Source organism: Arachis hypogaea, chromosome 2, assembly GCF_003086295.3.
Source record: "Arachis hypogaea cultivar Tifrunner chromosome 2, arahy.Tifrunner.gnm2.J5K5, whole genome shotgun sequence".
Taxonomy (NCBI): Eukaryota; Viridiplantae; Streptophyta; class Magnoliopsida; order Fabales; family Fabaceae; genus Arachis; species Arachis hypogaea.
Window position 1 is genome coordinate 5482458 of NC_092037.1, and position 13509 is coordinate 5495966.

Here is a 13509-nt window from a genome sequence, read left to right on the forward strand (position 1 = left end):
AATTTTCTAAGTTAAAAGCTGCAGAATTCACAAATTCAACCCCCAATCTTCCGATGGACATAACTTTCTAATTTTAAATCGTTTTTTGCCCGTTCTTCGAACGGCATGGACATCCCAGATCCAATTTCACTTCTAAAGAAGTTTGGCACAAAACGGAAATCCGAAGTCTGAGTTATGTCCCGTCAAAGTATACCCAAAAACCATGTTTTCACACAAAACCACAAAGTGCCATTTTCAACTCTTTTCAAAATCAACCAAAACATGTCAATTTCATCCCTTTTCTTTGAAATCAATCAAAATATACCAAAACCAACATCAAGCCTCCTCAACTCATACATTAACACTTTATCACAATTCACAAAACCACTATATAACCATTTTTACCCATTTCAAACAAATGGCTAAATTACAAACACATTAACATGTCATACATCCTTCCTCATCCGAATTTTCAACAATACTATTTCCAATCAACCATCATTATACATAATCAATATCATACTCACTATCACATGGTTTCACCCACAAATCAAGCTTAATCATTCCTCAAGCATATATCACAACATACATATCTCTCATGCATCATCATACCATCAATGCATCAATAATCATAATCACATATATGACCACATAATATATCTCAACCAAAACCAAACATACCTCATCTACATAATTTCACCCAAAATTACCAAATTCCACACTTCAACTCCTCAAACCTTATTATTCAATAACCAACTCAATCATTCATATATTCATTATCTGAAATTCCTCCAATCACTTGTGTAATCAGACAATGCACACATCAACTTACCTTTCTTACCTCTTTCCGGCCTCCAACTCGAAATTCACGGCCTCCGGCCCAATTTCACAATTTAAATGCATAAACCACAAATCAATATTCATTACCCACTACATCAAATTCTCAATACACCAAGCATACAAGGCCACACAATTCTCAACCCGATCATTAATTCATATTACATACCAACTATGCATATTAGCACCAACCATTTACACAATCCAAACATAATCCTAGGGGCATCTAGCCTAGGAATTCTCATCACACCACACAGTACTTAAATGAAACTTAAACCGTACCTCTTATAGCCAAATCAATTGAGCCTCTTCTTTGGAAGTCTCCACCAACCCTTAGCTCCAAGCCTCACCAAAGCTCCACAAACAGCACCAACCTCCCAATTGTGCATCAAAATCATCAAATACACTAACATAACCAATATCACATACATACATCAACCTAGGGCTTATAAAAATGATAAATCATAAGGGTTTGAGTACTTCTTACCTCAGTCCATATGAAATAGTGATAGAACCCACTTAGAATCTATGTTAGAGTATCCCTAAATACCCAAAATCACAAGATTTCAACACTAACTTCCCAAAAATGTGTAATAGTGAGAAATTTCAAAAACAGGGCAGAGATGAATAGAATACTCACCACAAAACTTAAATAGAATTGTAGAGGATGAGAAGAGCAACGCGTGGCCGTAAACGGCTCGTCAATCGGAGCTCCGTAGCTCAAGTTATGGTGGTTTGAAGATCAAAGAGAGTTAGGTTTTCTCTCATCTCAATTCAGCACCCCAACCCTTTCTTTTAGGGTAAAATGAGCTGAAATGCTCATAACTAATATTTATATATATTGAGTCTTAGGTCCACTTAAGCCCAGTTCACTTATTTTTGTCCGTTGGCCCAATTTTGGGCTAAAACTTTTAAGATTAGCGCTCTAAATCGCACTTTAAATATTTCTACCTCCCCTAATAATAATTCCTCATTTCTTAATCTTATTTACTCATAATCATTATTCTCAGTTGCAGTACCAGATAGATCTCAACCGGTACTGCCGGTCAAAATTCCACTGCGCACTTTTACGCAGAAAACTATGTTTTCCGACTCGGAAAAATTCACTGAATCCGAATATCATATTTAAATTATCAAATTCTAATTGCCAAATCTTCCAACCATATTCGCTCCTATTTAACTTACTATTTAATTAATTTCGGTTAGATCGGATATTACAAAATTTGTCTTTTAATTCCATGAATATTTTATTATTGATCAGATAATCACCAAGTATGACCATACAAATGACTAGATAAATGTAATTATTATTCACCAATATTCGAATTAAATATATATAAGTGAATAATAAATTCTGTAGTAAATTGTTTTAACCTACATTTACATCAAGTGATTATATTGAGTAAGATACGTACAACTATTTTTAAAATCCAATTAAGAAAAGTAGGCAACTACATGCTTTATTCATGTGCTCAAGAAAGGGAATGGTTATGCGGATGGGTTATAGCTAAATTTGAATATATTCAAATTCTTTACTTAGTTGTTTATGATTCACTTCCTAGTATGATTTTTCTTTAATTTTCTGTTGATGTTGTAAGACCCAAAATTTTTGAAAAGTCCTATTTTAAACTAATCTCAAATTATATATTTATTTATAGTTTTAATTTCAAAAATTATTTTTAGTAAAAATAATTAAAGGCAATTAATTGGATTTGAAATAAATTAAGGTTTTTATTCAAACTCTATACTTATGGATTGTTCTTTTATTTATGATTAAAATTCTAGAAATTCGAAAAAATAATGATATTTGACTATTTAAATTAAAATTTTGTCTTATTTTATAATTATTGAATTATTTTCGTCTATAATTAAATTATAAAATTGGTAGTTATGAAATAATAAAAAATTTATATGATTCGATTTTAGATGCTTTATATTTATATCATTTAATACTTTAAGTTAAAGGTAAAGAAAATTAATTATATTACCATGTATTTTCAGTTAGAGTAATTTATTGAGAATTAATTAGTATTTTTATGCCACAAATAATATTTTAAAGTAATTTTAGAGATTAAATTAATTTTTCAAATATTAATACTTTATACTCCAATTTTATTAAAATTACCAAACAATCTCTAGGCTGATTAATTTAAATATGGAAAACATTTTGGTAAATTGGGAAAAAATGGAGCAACTGTGTGTATTACACAGAAATGGACGTGTCAGATGAAATGCACAGCACGCAAGGGGCGTGGTGCATACAACACGTGGGGCGTAAGTGGTTCTCCACCATCGGATTCCACGTCTGTGGTGGATCCAGTTTACGCACCAACAAATTCCTGTTAGGCTGCATTAACAAAAATACATGTTACATTAATTAAATAATAACAACAACAACAACAACAACAAAGCCTTATCCCACTAAGTGGGGTCGGCTACATGAATCAAACGACGCCATTGTGCTCTGTCATGTATCATGTCTACAGAGAGACCGTTTACATGTAGATCTCGTTTGACCACCTCATGGATGGTCTTCTTAGGTCTTCCTCTGCCTTTCGCCCTTTGTCCATCTTCCATCTCATCCACCCTCCTGACTGGATGTTCTATCGGTCTTCTTCTCACATGTCCAAACCACCTGAGACGCGATTCAACCATCTTTTCCACAATGGGTGCTACTCCAACTCTCTCCCTTATATCTTCATTCCTTATTTTATCCAATCGCGTGTGACCACTCATCCATCTCAACATCTTCATCTCTGCCACACTCAGCTTATGTTCGTGCTCTCCTTTAGCCGCCCAACACTCCGTACCATACAGCATAGCCGGTCTTATAGCGGTGCGATAGAATTTACCTTTAAGTTTTAAAGGCACTTTTTTGTCGCATATAAAATCAGATGCACTCCGCCATTTTGACCAACCTGCTTGGATCCTATGATTTACATCATGTTCAATCTCTCCATTATCCTGTATGATGCACCCAAGATACTTAAAACTTTTAACTTTTCGTAAGGTGTTCTCTCCAATTTTCACCTCTATATTGGAGTTTTCCCTTCTCAGACTGAACTTACATTCCATATATTCCGTCTTGCTACGGCTTATGCACAGACCATACACTTCTAGAGCTTCTCTCCATAACTCCAACTTCTTATTTAGGTCTTCCCTTGACTCTCCCATAAGGACGATATCATCGGCAAAAAGCATGCACCATGGCACAGGCTCTTGGATGTGCTCTGTGAGTACTTCCAAGACTAATGTGAAAAGGTATGGACTTAAGGATGATCCCTGGTGTAATCCTATACCAATAAGAAATTCCTCTGTCACACCACCTTGAGTCTTCACACTAGTTGTGGCCCCATCATACATGTCTTTAATTGCCCGAATATATGCGATCCTTACTCTCCTCTTTTCTAAAACCTTCCATAAGACCTCCCTTGGTACCCTATCATACGCTTTTTCCAAATCAATAAACACCATGTATAGATCCCTTTTATTACTACGATACCTCTCCATCATCCTTCTTAATAGGTATATCGCTTCAGTGGTAGATCTGCCTGGCATAAATCCAAATTGGTTCTCTGTTACTTGTGTCTCTTTTCTCAACCTCCGTTCTATCACCCTTTCCCATAACTTCATAATATTATAATATACATTCACATATTTATACGAAAACAATATTAAATAATATAATATTATTATATAATATAATATTATTATTATAAAAATAATAATCTTTTTAAATATTATATACATATATATATATATATTATACGATAACAATATTTAATAATATTAACCTTTCATACTATTATATAATATAATATACTATTATAAATATAATAATCCTTATAAATATTATATAATATAATATACTATTTTTTTATACATTTTACATATTTAATTTATTATAATATTTACTTACTAAATTTTTTAATAACGATACAGTATAATATAATTTAGGGTTTATTTACTAAACATATTTTGAGTTGCGCATATTATTACTACAACATCAGAATATGTTTTTTATTCTTCAACATATTCTTAATAATAACAAAAATTAGTACAAATTATTATTATTATTATTATTATTATTATTATTATATTCTTAAAATATTTAAAAATATACATAATAATATTCTCAACACCAAAATATACATGTATCATAAAAAAAATACATAAAAAATAAAATAATTTAAATAAATACATAAAAAAAATTTATTTACTTACATAAATAGGATGATCCAAATAGTTGATAATATGTTCTTCAGGCGCTAGATAATTACGTACCATTTTTTTTAATCCTTTAAACTAATATTCTTTTTATTTCCACGTATAAACTTAACTCACCACTATTCACTACTACTCACTATACTCTCCTCACTAATACTACCCAACTCACTTCTTTCTCTCCTTCTCCCGTGTATCTCTTTTCTTTCAACTCAAACACTATGAATGGGAGGAGAAGGAGCCCAACGACATGCATATATATACATGGAGCATCACTGGCGCTGGTTCTCGGGGTGGGGGGCTGTCTTCTGCATGCAGGCAGGACTGCAACATGCCCCCCGCATGGTGCAGCAGGTGCTTTGGGACTCCGCGCGACTCTGCCATGCCTCACGGGCCTCGACGTACCACGCCCCTGGCATGATGACTCACCACGCCCCTAGCGTGCTGCCACCTCAGCCACCACGCACCCGGCGTGCTGTCACCTGGCTTTCCACTTCAGCCACCACACCCCTGGCGTGCTGCCACCTGGCTCTCCTGCTCAGCCACCACGCCCCCGGCGTGCTGCCAACTGGTTCTCCCGCTCAGCCACCACGCCCCCGGCGTGTTGAGGGTCAGCTCCATCCTCCGGTAATTCCCCTCCTTGGCCAATATCCGGCCAATTCACCAACACATCATCCATAAAGAAAATAATTTCTGCAATCTCTATACCTAATTTTTACTAAAATCCTAAATCCCCAAAATATCACCCAAACCCTAATTCTACCCTAACCACTAGCCACCACCGCCATACCCCCTTTTCCCCAAAAGAAGCATAGCTTCAAAACAAACTAAGGAAGAAAGAAAAAGAGAAGGGAAATGGAAATAGGGGAGGCAGGGAAGGGAGAGTGAGATCCGAGAAAGCAGAGGCTGGGAACAGAGGAAGAGGAGAGGAAGGAGGGTCACCGCGCTGTGCCGCTCCCTGCGCCGGTTGCCATTGCCACCACCGAATAATCGCGCCGCCACGCCGCTGCCACCGTCGGGCTGCTACGATGAGGAAGGGAGCAGGAGCCCATCGCACTCGCTGCAAGTCCGTCGTTCGTGTCTTGTCGCCGCGCTGGAGTCGTCGCCGCCAATGCTGAGCACCGCCGCTGCCGCCTTTGATGGAAGCCGCCACCATAGCTAGGAAAAACGGAGTAGGGGAGAGGAGGTTTCATTGATGTTGTGGCAGAGAAGTAGGACGAGACGTGTGAGAGAGAGTGACGCACAGAGGAGAGACCATTCCTCTGCCGCTGCCAGTCGCTGCCATCATTAATGGTGAGTCAGTTAAGCCCTAGCCATGAGAACCACCATCTCTGAACCTTTATTGCTTTGTAAAATACCCTATATTTGTCTCTGGTGTTCTTGGCTATATTGTTTGTTGGGTTTTGTCTCAATTGGAGTCACTGGTGGAGGTGTTGCCGCTGCTGAAAGCCAACAACGGGGCTATTGCTGGTTCTGATTCTATTATCCTGGTACTGGTCTGATCTTTCCCTAGGGCTTAATCCATTTGCATGTTCTGTTTTGTCATTGCTATAGTTGTCATATTCTTGTAATGATTCAATTTTAGTTTTTGCTTTGTCTTGGATTCCTAGGGCTGTTTCTGTCCTTGATCATATTAGATTCAAAATTCTTGTCCTGCTGCAACCATCATCATCACCGTGAAATTAACGTTTTTGCTGTTCCAATGGATGCGGTGTCCTCGATTTCATTGGAATTATCACTGTTGCTGCGAATTTAAAATAAATGGATTTATCACGGTTAATTCCTACGGATTCGACTTTCTGAGGTAGGAGTTTTTCTTAAAATCTATTTTACATTACAGAGTTGTTATAAATAGATATTAATGTGAGAAACATATGTCTGTGATTATGATTATCTTATAACTGTGGTTGTTTGCTAGACTGATTGACTGATTGCTTGATTGCTTGAGTAGTTTGTGATTGCGGAAAGAAATTAGTTTGAAAGGTTATTTAGTTGTTTATTTATGAAAAATGGCTTTCTTGGTTTTGAAGCTATTTTTGATAATGGAAACGAATCGGCTTTGGATATGATTTGGAATATGAAACTGAATTAATTTTGGAAATGGTTTAATTTTGAGTTAGACTGACTTTATAAATGATTTAGTATTTGAGCTGGTTTGATTTTAAAAGAGATTTATTATTAATACTGATTCGCTTTGAAAACAATTTGATATTGGAACTGGTTGAATTTTGGAAAATGAATGAGATTTGGAAATGGCTGAGAAAAAGGTTTGAGAAATGTTTGGATGGGACCCGAAAAGGGTGGCAGAATCCGAGTTTTAGAGGAGATGCTGCCGAAATTTTATAAAATTAGAAGTTTCATTTGAAGTAGTTATTTTAAAAGGTTTAATTTTAAGTATTATATGATTTAAGATTACCTCATTTATCAAAGGAAGAGTTATGTTTTGGATTGGGAATTGTTAGTGAACAGAATGGAAAGAAGGACGATGAGGATTTTCTTTGAAATATGATTTTTGAATGAATTTGGAAATGAGATTTGGATTGACGAATGATTATGATGTTGAGAATGTTGAGATATCGATTGAGAATGTTGAAATATGATCTTTGAATTATTCACATAGCTTATGAATTTGAATTATCTGAGATACGAAGTTCCCTGGATAAAGTACCATGGCTTGCCACCATGTGTACCAGGTTGAAAACTCGATACTCTGTTGACCCCTACGACGTAAGCGTGACCGGACACTAAATAAATTTCCGAGAATGTTACCCCCAATTGAGCAATGTTGATTATTTGAGAAAAAGCTATGTATAGACTCTTGGGGATGCATGTCGGGGGACAGTCTAAGGACAATTCAGACTTGTCGGGTTGGCTGGATAACCGACAGATGAGCCTCATCAGCCATAGGACAGGCATGCATCATATGCATTTGTATGTTTTGCTTGGGTTTGAACTTGTTTTGGTTTGCCTAATTGCTAAACTGTTCTTAACTGCTACTTGAACTACTTGTTGTAACTGCTACCTAAACTTGTGCTTTCCTTGTCTGCCTTGCCTGTGTTTGCCCTGGCGTGCTACATTTGAGAATGAATTTTGGTGCTGAATTAATGATTGTGTTGTTTGATTGCATGGTTAGTTTCTGATTGAGACTTTCTTAATCTTATAAGAAAGGAAAGGTTTTGGATTTCAGAAAGATTAAACATTGTTTCTTTGAAAAGGTTTTGAACTTTATCCATTGTTTTTTAAAAGATTCATAAGGCGATGATAATCACTGAGCTTGAAAATAGTTTTCTTGTTAAATATCTTCTTATGACAACTTTGAAACTCCGTGGTGAGACCATGTGGTTAGGTTCTCACCCTCCTACAGTTTTACCTTTTCAGGAACCGGATGAAGCATTATGAAGAGATATACTGCGTTTGGTTTATATGTTGTTGTATTAGTTACATTATTTTCTTCCCTCGCCTTTGTTATTGTAAGTTTGTAAGAGGGATAGGAGTTGTATGTTTTATATGTATATTATATTATGAGGTATTATGTAAGGAGTCTTGTATATGAATTTATGCCAGCTCGTATTTTTCTTAAGATAAAGTATTTATTTCCGGTTTTCAAAGAAATCAGCGATACGGTGTCGAGTCACAGGCTTCTATTTTAATATTAAGTATATAAAGTAGTCGTAATACTTCTTACAACTAGAGTGGCGCAGCCGGAAGCGTGATTCTGGTAGTGAGGGTGTTACAGATGTTAGCTACGGGATATCCCTTCCTAGAGTAATTTCTGTATAACTTTGTTTTCTAAACTTTAACTCCATTGATTAACAAAAAAAAAAAAAAAGACAACAACATGCTAAGATACCATAAACAAAATTTCTTTTATTTAAATTTGAAATATAGAAAAAAGTAATTAAAAGCTAATATTTATGATCTACCATTATAGTATACATTCGGACATCACATTCTTAGGAGAACTTAGGAGTTCAAATCATATCAAGACATTTATTTTTTATACTAAAAAGATCGTGCTGAAACCAGGGAAGTTTAGCAAAAAGTCTTTTTATGATGTTAAGTTTTCAAGAGACCACATTGGAATCAAGAATTTACAAACTGAACTAATTGATTAACACAGAAATTCTATGCCACCGTATGAGGTTTACTTGCATCATTATTTTGTTTTAAGATATTTTAAAAATAACACCATATCACACAGCATGCTAATAAAAGTCAAATTATGTACAATAGGCATTTTAAGAGAAATGATGGTGCATATCAGACTTACGTTAATTCATTTTCTTGGGATTTTGGAGTTGACGACGTACGAAGAACTAGCACAAAACTACCAGATCCATTTAAAGTGGACGTAGGTATGCATCCTGTGAATGTTCCAAAGGAATACCACGAAGAGAAATGATTTATTAATATTTTGGTCATTACCACACACCATGCAAAAGATAAGAAAGATTGCTCCCAACGCAGATGTGATTTTTACAACATCAAAAGTAAAGATTTGAGAAACGCAAAAAGCATTGATGGAAATCCATTATCTAGTGATTACAAAGGAAGAATTTTTTATTGCGAGAAGAAATCTCAATGCAAATTACAAAAGGAACACAATAAAAAAAAACAAAAGAGAAAAGTTGCTATCAAATATCAATATCATGGGTTGAATGGGATCAACACCAAATACCTCTTAAGTTTTATATTCTTGATGTTACTGATCAAGTGACAAATATTTTGTTTTATTTGAATACTAAGACATATACACTTCATGTATTTCTTATAGTGATATATATTATGATATCTATTTTGATTAGTCAAGCAATATTTTCTGTGAAATCAATTGAGTATTAATAACTGGTTCATTTATCTACTTACTTAATAAATATCTAAAAAAAAATCTTATATTTGCTGTAGGTAGAGTATTCTATCAATTCAAAAAATACTGATAAAGGACATTACCTTATTAAGAAAAAAAATATTTCAATAAAAAAAAAGTGGTAATCTCATCTATATTACTGCTCATGTACATTCAGAAACTGTTAATGCAACATTATATGGAGAGGTAACGTTCAATATTTAATTACCATCACTCTCATACATAGTATTTACAATTAATTACTAATCATAAATAATTACATTTATTTAATTATGTATCCTAAATTTGTTTTTTAAAAATAATAAGATTATTTTTTGATTCATCATAATCGTAGGAAGTTAATTTTCAAAATACCGTCATCATTAAGATATATATCCCTTTTTATTTTTAATTTAGGATGGAAGAATATTATGTGAAATTAAGCCGATATTTGGAACAGAAAAAGAGGCAAAAAATGAAGAAGATTATGCTGTTGGAGTGTCTAGTTGCTTTCCAAAATCGAGCTCTATAAAGATTAAAGACGGTGAAAATTTAACTGTAAAATTTATACATGAAAATAAATATACCACTGGACTTATGGGGTATTTCTATATCTATTTGGCAGAACACTTACTACAATCTTTTTAAAATTATTGAGCACTATTAATATTAGTTTATTCCCTATATGTTTTTACAATTTAATAAAAGTAGGGAAAAAAATCTCAAACAAAGATATAAGTGAAGCTTATAGAGTGCATGATTGGATCTGATCTATGTAATTAAGTAGCTTGTTTGTCATAAAAACTTATCGCATTAAAACATATTGACATAGTTATTGTGCATATATAACTTTTTATTCAATAGATATTAAAAAATATGATCGAGAAGTATGTCATTACAAATAAATGTTTATTGTTTTTCAAGGATGAGGCCTCCACGGGAATCCCATCGCTACAGTGATGGGTTGGAAGAAGGGGTATGCATAAAAAAGTTAGAAAAAATTAAAAACAAAATGTTGATCATTTATTAATCGTAAATAACTTTAATATAAAGGTAAAATTATAATTCTCTATAGACATTTGGGTCAAAGTTAATTTTTTTCAAACTTTGAAAGCACAATCAAAACTTTGAAGAAACGTCAAAGAAAAAAATGGGTGAGAGTATCTGGAATATAATAAAATTAAAATTGATTTGATTTTTAAACAAAATTCGTTCTTTGAAATGTATGAAAAATGAGAATTTATTTGATCCTTTATTTGTTTAGAGGATTTTATTGTAGCTGAAATAATTTGGTGCATAAAAAATACAAATGTCATTTTTATCTTTTAGAAATTAATATAAAAGAGAAAAATTTCGAGAGGTGAATAGGTGGTGCAGGTGCGGCAGTATAATCTGGCAATCGGTAAGAATATCCAAATATTAGTATTGTTTGAAATGGTGGAAGTTGATGTTGTAAATAAAGTATACAAAATTAATTAATAAAATAATAAATTCAAATTAATTAAATTGATTCTCATTAAAGTTCATTTCAAATATAAATATTGATCTGTAAATGAATTTAATTTCTATTTTATTTAAAGGATTCCAAACACATTTTTTTTAATATCTAGTTCAGTTCATTTCAATTTCATTAACTTAATTTAAAAGATATTTAGTTTTAAACACAAATTTAGTATATATGTTTTTCTTTTTATTAACATAAGAATCACCTTCACAATGGAGACCTGTTAATTTTGTGGAGCTCTATAAACCATGTTTCTCATTTAGCTAGGGGCTACAATGGAGCATAATTTAAATTTTTTGTGTAATATAGCTTCTAAACTCTATTCAAATCCCACTAAAATTCTGACACAAAATAATTACACTAAGATGTTGACCAGAAACACCTATATTAAGAATTTAATATTGAGAAAAAAAGTTTAATTACTCTATTAGTCCCTATAATTTTACTAAATTTTTAATTAGGTCTTTATACATTTTTCTTTTCAATTAGGTCTCTATGCTAATCTTTTTATTTTAATTTGGTCTCTAATCACAACAGACATTAAAAAAACATTCACATGTGTTGAATTTACTAAAGTACCTATGTCTCTAACTCTACATAATCGCATAGTTCTAAAAACTAGACTGGACCAGCCATGGATCGAACCAAAAATTGGTCGGTTTACTCCAAATGACGCCATTTTTGTGTTTCATTAAAAAAAAAAAGAAAAAATGGTTTCTGAATTGAGAAATGCAAAAACCAGTCAAACTACTCTCTCTCTCCCCTTTCACTCACATAGAACGACAGAAGTAGAAACCAGTCTCTTCTATCTCAACTCTTCCTTGAAAACCCTAGCATCTATAGCACCACCTGGTTCGTCATGGTCATTTGCCAATCCTCATGGTTCGTCGTGCTCGAAGGCCTTTCCTTGTTCGCCCAACGCCAGCGTCTCTAGGTCATGCTCCACAGCTCTTTGCCCGTCATCCATCCATTATGTTCATTGCCAGCTTGCCAGTGTTTATCACTAGCTTCTCGTTGTTTGTCGCTGTCCCTCAAATCTTTGCTCACTGCACTCGCCGAAGGTAATGCCTCCGATGCCTAGTCAGTGCTCAGTGTTTGTTCTTGCTTGTTTTTGGACTCTTGATTGATTAACTTTGTTATTGGCTTACTGCTTGATGATAAATTGATACTGATTCTTAATGATGAATTGATAATGGCTTGTTGAATTGATATTGGAGCTCCTTCAATGGTGAAGGTCATGATAGAGAAGATCGGGCCTGGATCACACAATGATGGATTGAGATGCGTTAATGGCACCACATAATGCCAAATGGAGTAGGGAGGAAGAGAAAGGATTTTTTTGCCTGATGGAAAGAGGAGGGAGAGGGGATAAGGGTTATTTTGTCAATATAAAAAAATTAGAGTGAATAATAACCTAAATATTTTAACTATAGTATATCCAATTTGGAAACAGAATGTTCTGTTAAACTAAATGTTTTTGTCATCGTAGAGACTAAATTAAAATATAAATTTTGGTATAAGAACCTAATTAAAAAGAAAACAAGTATAGGAACCTAATTGTAAATTTGATCAAATTATAGGGCCAACAGAATAATTAAACAAAAAAAAATATAAATATTTTCTCATTTCATCCTTATCCATGTTGTTAAGAAAAATCAAATTAAAAGCCTAATGGGTTAAAAGGCAAATGAATTTGATTATTAAAATTTAATTTTTCTATATTTATAAAAAATCTACAACAAAATGTGTGTTGAGTAAACCCAAAGCTTTTTTTCCTAAGGAGCACATAATCATTCACCAACTTGTGAAATTTTTTGTCTTTTTTAGTTTTTTTAATATTTTATTATTGATAAAATAATCACCAAATATGACCAAACAAATTAGATAAATGTAATTATTATTTGCCAATATTCGAATTAAATACATATAAGTGAATAATAAAGCCCGCAGTAAATTATTTTAGCTAGCTTCCACTTACATCAAGTGATTATATTGAATAAGATATATGGAATTGTTTTTAAAATCCAATTAAAAAAAAAGAGACAACTACATACTTTATTCATGTGCTCAAAGAAGGGAATAGTCATGCGGATGAGTTATAGCTAAATTAAAAATACAC

The 13509-nt window shown here is 33.3% G+C and overlaps 1 pseudogene; it reads left to right on the plus strand.

Moving 5' to 3' along the window:
• The first annotated feature begins 8954 nt into the window (after positions 1-8954).
• On the plus strand, positions 8955-10534 carry LOC140176468 (uncharacterized; annotated as a pseudogene).
• Positions 10535-13509: the final 2975 nt, after the last annotated feature.